This window comes from Mesoplodon bidens (assembly GCF_964165515.1).
Source record: "Mesoplodon bidens genome assembly, chromosome: 15".
NCBI lineage: Eukaryota > Metazoa > Chordata > Mammalia > Artiodactyla > Ziphiidae > Mesoplodon > Mesoplodon bidens.
In genome coordinates, this window is record NC_138171.1 from 46,058,654 (window position 1) to 46,064,321 (window position 5,668).

The window sequence follows — 5,668 nt, forward strand, 5'->3', positions numbered from 1 at the left end:
CCCTGGGGAGAAAGAATGAGTCCGTGTCAGGAACGGCTACGGAACTTGAGGGGCTCAGGGCAAAATGAAAACTTCAGGGCTTCTTCTTCAAAAAGTACTAAGAATTCAAGATGGTGACTCTTGGTACCTGGATGGGGGGCAGGCAAGAGGCTCGCTTCGGCTGAGTTGCAGCCTCTGGCCGCCCGGCAGACACACCTGGGGTGGGAATGGTCACCGCCATACTCTTCACCAAGATCCCATGAGGTGAGCAACTGACCTCCACCCACCCTTGTGCCTTCCTTGTGTCCAGCCCTCTCCACTGGATACTGGGTGCAGGTGGGAAGAGGGAGGCCAAGTAGTATCTAGAGGGCCAGGGGGTGCAGGAGCAGGTGGCTATGACCCTCTCCCAGGGGGGCGGGCAGATGGCTGGAGGTGGGAGTTTTGAGCAGAGACTCCAAGCCCTTGGTGCATGCTTCACTGTCCCATGGGGCTTCCCTTACAAAGCACAGATTCAAAGATAAAATTATTAAGAATTTCAGGAAAGGGACCCCCGAGCATCAAATTCCAAGCACAGGGCCCTGCAGCACTAGTGCCCTGGTGGCCTGTCCATGAAGTTCAGCCCTGCCCCACGTTCACTTTAACAAGAAATGATGGATGTGATGGAGGTACGGAGCAGGCGGAGAACAGAACCTTCCGGAAGTGGAGACTGAGTGGCAAAAATGAGGGAGAGGGTGGTGATGGGTGAAGGGCTTGAGGAAAAGAAGGCTGGGATGTGTCCAGATGAATGAGGAGTATCTGTGGATTCGTTTCCTATTGCTGCTGTAATAAATGCTACAAATCCAGTGGCTTGAAATACAAAAATGTATTATCTTATAGTCCTAGGGTCAGAGGTCTGAAACTGGTCTCACTGAGCTAAACATCAAGGTGTCAGCAGGGCTGCATTCCCTTTGGAGATGCAAAAGGAGAGTCTGTTCCTAGACTTTTCCAACTTCTAGTGGTTGCCTGCATTCTTTGGCTCCTGGCCCCTTCTTCCATCTTCAAAGCCAGCAGCGTAGCATCTTCAATTCTCTCTCTGACTCTAACCCTCCTACATCCTTCTTTCACTTATAAAGACCCTTGTGATTATGTCAGTCCACCCACATAATCCAGGATAATCTCCCATCTCAAGGTCAGTTAATTAGCAATTGAGATTCCACCTGCAATCTTAATTCTCCCTTGCAATGTAATATGTCCACAGTTTCCAGAGATTAGGATGTGAACATCTTTAGGGGTCCATTATTCTACCAGCTACAGTCTTTAAGGCTGCTTTATGGCTTTAAAGCTGCTTTATGGCTTTTCTTGTTTAAACCAAGAAAATCTATATGGTTTAAACAAAAGCATGTTTATGGTTTATTTCAGAATCCAGAGGTCGATTTGATCACTTGATGATATAATCAAGGACCCAGGCCCTTTTTTTCTCTCACTCTGTCCCATTCAGAGCACTATCTTTCTTCTCCTAGCTTGTCCCCTCATGATCACAAGATGGCTGCCAAACCACCAGACATCACATCCAAAGCAGAACAGAAGGTGGCAAAGGAGCCTTCCTTAACACTGCTCTCTGACTAGAAAGGAGAACTGCGAGCTTTCTCTGTGGTTCCATGGCAGAGAGGAAGGACAGACAGACCAGATATGTTGACCAACTCAAGCTGAATTTACCAGCTGGAAATCAGGAAATGCCATTTCCCAGATGGGGTGGGGTGTCAGTGTATAAGAGTGAGGGGTCCAAGTGGCCAGAGTCAGAGATCAGTCTATGGTTGGGGTCAAAGATTATTCTGTTGCCAGGGCTAGGGGTCAGCAGGTGGCTGGGGTCAGTGTGCAGCTAAGATCATGAATAGGTCCACAGCATGGGTCAGGAATCAGTCCACAGCTGGGTCAGAGGTCATTCTGTAGTTGGAGTCAAGTATCAAACTGGAGCTGGGATCAGAAGTTTGTTTAGTGTTTCTCTCTCTCTGCATCTTGGTCTCTCTTGTTTTGTTCTCCTTCTCTGGGAAGACCTGTCTTATATAATATATATGAATATATGAAGAGAAATGCATGATAGAAACCTCTGCAAATATACAAACACTGACTCTGCACATGGACGATGTCTAGAAGTGATGTGGACACATACAAACACAGTTGGTGGGGTGATGCCATCAGGCCATTTCTGTGTCAGATTTCTATTGGTCCAGTCTGTCCTTTTAAAAATAAAGTAACATTAATTTGGAATATTATTCTCTCCTTTAATTATGTTTTATGACACCCACAGACCCATTCAGTATAATAACAATAATGCTAGGAAACACTCGGACAGCTTTAACTATGTGCTGGCACCATTCTGAGCCTTATGTGTATTAACATATTTAATTCTAACAACAGCTCCATGAGGTCAGTACTATTTTTTTTTTTTTTTTTTTTTTGCGGTACGCGGGCCTCTCACTGCTGTGGCCTCTCCCATTGTGGTGCATAGGCTCTGGACGCGCAGGCTCAGCAGCCATGGCTCATGGGCCCAGGCGCTCCGCGACATGAGGGATCCTCCCGGACCGGGGCACAAACCTGTGTCCCCTGCATCGGCAGGTGGACTCTTAACCACTGCGCCACCAGGGAAGCCCAGTACTATTATTATTCTCATTTTACAGAAGAGGAAGGAAGCACCGAGGGGTTCCATGACTGGCCCTGAGCCACACAGTTGGTCCTTGGAGCACCCTGAGTTCTGAATGTATGTCAAGCCCTTTGCCAGGTGCTGGAGGGGATGGAGGAAAAAGGCAGGGATGAAAGAGAGGAGAGGTCGGGAGGGTGGAGGTATCCCAGGCCTAGTTTTCTGGGCTTTCTGGGCATGGTACCTCCATAGGCACAGAGGCAGGTGCTGGGCAAGACTGAGCCACTAGGGGGCAGCAGGGACCAATGAGCTGGTCTCTAGCCAATCTGATCTCCACTGGCCAGGCGTCCTCAACTCATTAATAAAGCAGGAAAAGGGTGGGATTTTGAGGAAGAACTGGCACTGTCCTGCTGCTGTCAGGAAGCTCAGACCCCCCCCCCATCCTGCCACCCCCACCTCCTGGAAAAATCTTTGTAAAATCGAGAGCAGCTGGGCATCGCCTGGCCTTCACCCATCAAGACATCTCTCCTCACCCCACCACTGTGGGCTGCAGGGTACTTCTCTTATCCATCTTTGATGGGGAGGAAACTGAGGCCCAGAGTGGTCAACACCTTGCCCACAGTCACACGGCTCCGAATTGGCAAAGGCAGGTTCCAACCGAGGCAGGATGAGTGCAGAGCCCTTGCTTCTCTGAGTCTCAGTGTTCTCACCTGTAAAAGCGGTATAAGAACCGAGGCAAATGGCAGACAAGAGTGGTTAGGAGTCAGGGTACATCATGGAAAAGTCTCGCACAGAGGTCTCTGGCTGCTGTGAGGATCCGGTGAGGTCATGCCTCCCTTGCAGCGGGGGCTCAGAAACTTCTTGCTGCTTGTGTTGTTGTTGTTGTTTTAATCAATAACTTTCGTGGGAAAATAATGTCAGACAGGTTATTCAACAGGATGTTAACGGAGATACACCTTCAAAAACAAACATACACATTTTGGGACCGCCCACGAGATGCCAGGTGCTGGGGCGGGGGACAGGATTTCCGGTGGTTTTCACTTTCCTATTTATACGTTTAGGTTTTCCCTGATAGGAGAAGGCTGGCACGTGCCGATTTAGTAATCAGAAAAAAGCGGTAAGTAGGGGTTTTGTTTAAAAAAAATAAACTAAAGCGGAAACGACCCCCCCCATCCTGCCACCCCCACCTCCTGGAAAAATCTTTGTAAAATCGCGGCGGGGGGTGTGCGGGGCTGGGGCGGGGGGACCCCGAATTCAATGCTTCTGGAGGTCTCCTGGGTTCTGCTGAGACCTTCCAGTCTCCGGCCGCGCCCGGCCCCCTTTGGTGCTGCTACCCTGGGGCACCACCCCTGCTCTCCATACCTCTGGTCCAGACCGGCGAGGGGCGCTGGGAAACTCACGCGGCCAGCATCTCGCTCCGCCCACACCTGCCGCCTACTTCCTACTCGGTGGGGCGGTCGCCCACTGGTCCCACCCGATCCATTAGACCCCGCCCCTCAGTAGCTCTGGGGCAAAAGTTTGATGCAATCTGTCCCTCCTCTCTCCTTGCATCTCTTCGGACCCTATCCTCTCTCCTCCACGCTGTGGCAATTGCTAAAGTTGTACCTTGGACTATAATGATCTAGCCCTGTCCTCCTGTCCAATAATGTAACCACTAGCCACTTGGGGCTATTTAAAATTTTGGGGGGGGGCTGTTTAAATTTAAATGTTAATTCAATAAAATTAAAAAATCAGTTCCTCAGTCACACTAACCATATTTCAAGTGTGTAATAGCCACAAATGGCTAGTGCCACTGTATTGGACAACGTGAAAGCTCTCCAACACAGCAAAAATTTCTGTTGGATAGCGTTATTCTGGACACTCATTTGTCTTGCTATAAATCCCTTCCTAATGTAACAGAGCAGGACCTTCTGGGGCCTTCTGGGGACAGACCCCTCCCCCATATCCTCTGCTGTAGCTCCTCTCTGAAGTACTGATATCTAGATAATAGCATCTGATGCACATGTCCTCAGTTGTTTTTACAGATGCTAAAACCACCACTAAATGGAAGAAATTAACTGCTTGATACTGGTAAGCCCCAGACCTACTGGCACCTAAGAATTGATACCTCACCATCAGCCAATCAGAAAACTGTGCACGAGCTGATCACACACCCTGTGACACCCCCTCCCTCACCTGGCCTTTAAAAATGCTTTGCTGAAGCCCTTTGGGGAGTTCGGGGTTGAGTACAAGCCATCCACTCTTCTTGCATGGCCCTGCAATAAACCTTTCTCTGCTCCAAACTCCGACATTTTGGTTTGTTGGTCTCACTCTGTGTCCGGCACATGAACTTGCGTTTGGTAACACTAAGACTGTTCCTTGAACCAATGTTCTCTTTTTTTTCCGTTCCCTCCCTAAAAATCTAAAATAAAACTTTGATCCACTTTCATAATCTGAGAAATTTATTTTTGTTTTAACAATTGCTGTCAGGGAGTAATTATATTTGAATGAAGGAGTGACTCTCCAGGCTTAGTCTGGGGAAGCCCTGACCTCGAAGGAGTAGGCAGAAGCCAGAGAGCGTGGGGGACTGAGGGGGGCATGAGCTGGGGATCTCCCATGTCAGGATCAACCAATGGCAGTGGAAGTCATCAGGGGCTTACCAGGGAGATTTGGAGTGTCTACTGGAAAAAAAAAAAATGCACACCGTGAAAGTTGAGAATTGTGTTTTATTCAGGGACATTACTGAGAACTATATAGCCTGGGATACAGCCTCTCAGATAGCTCTGAGGAACTGTTCCAAAGAGGTAAAGAGCAGCCTGGATATATAGGAGTTTTTGCTGAAACAAAACAAAACATGTAGTAGAACATTGAAAGATTATTGCTAATCACAAGAAAAAGCAGACATCTCAAGTTAATGATTTTAGTGCTTTTCTGTGTTTGGGAAGATGCGAGAGTCTGGGCTTATTGAAATTACTCCTTTGATACACATCTTAACTGTCTAAGGGCGGGTATCCTGTTTTTCTCCCGAATTCCCTTCGGGGCTCACTGTCCTGGGGCAGCTGCAGTGGCTGAAGGCTTGATAGTGAGCAATAT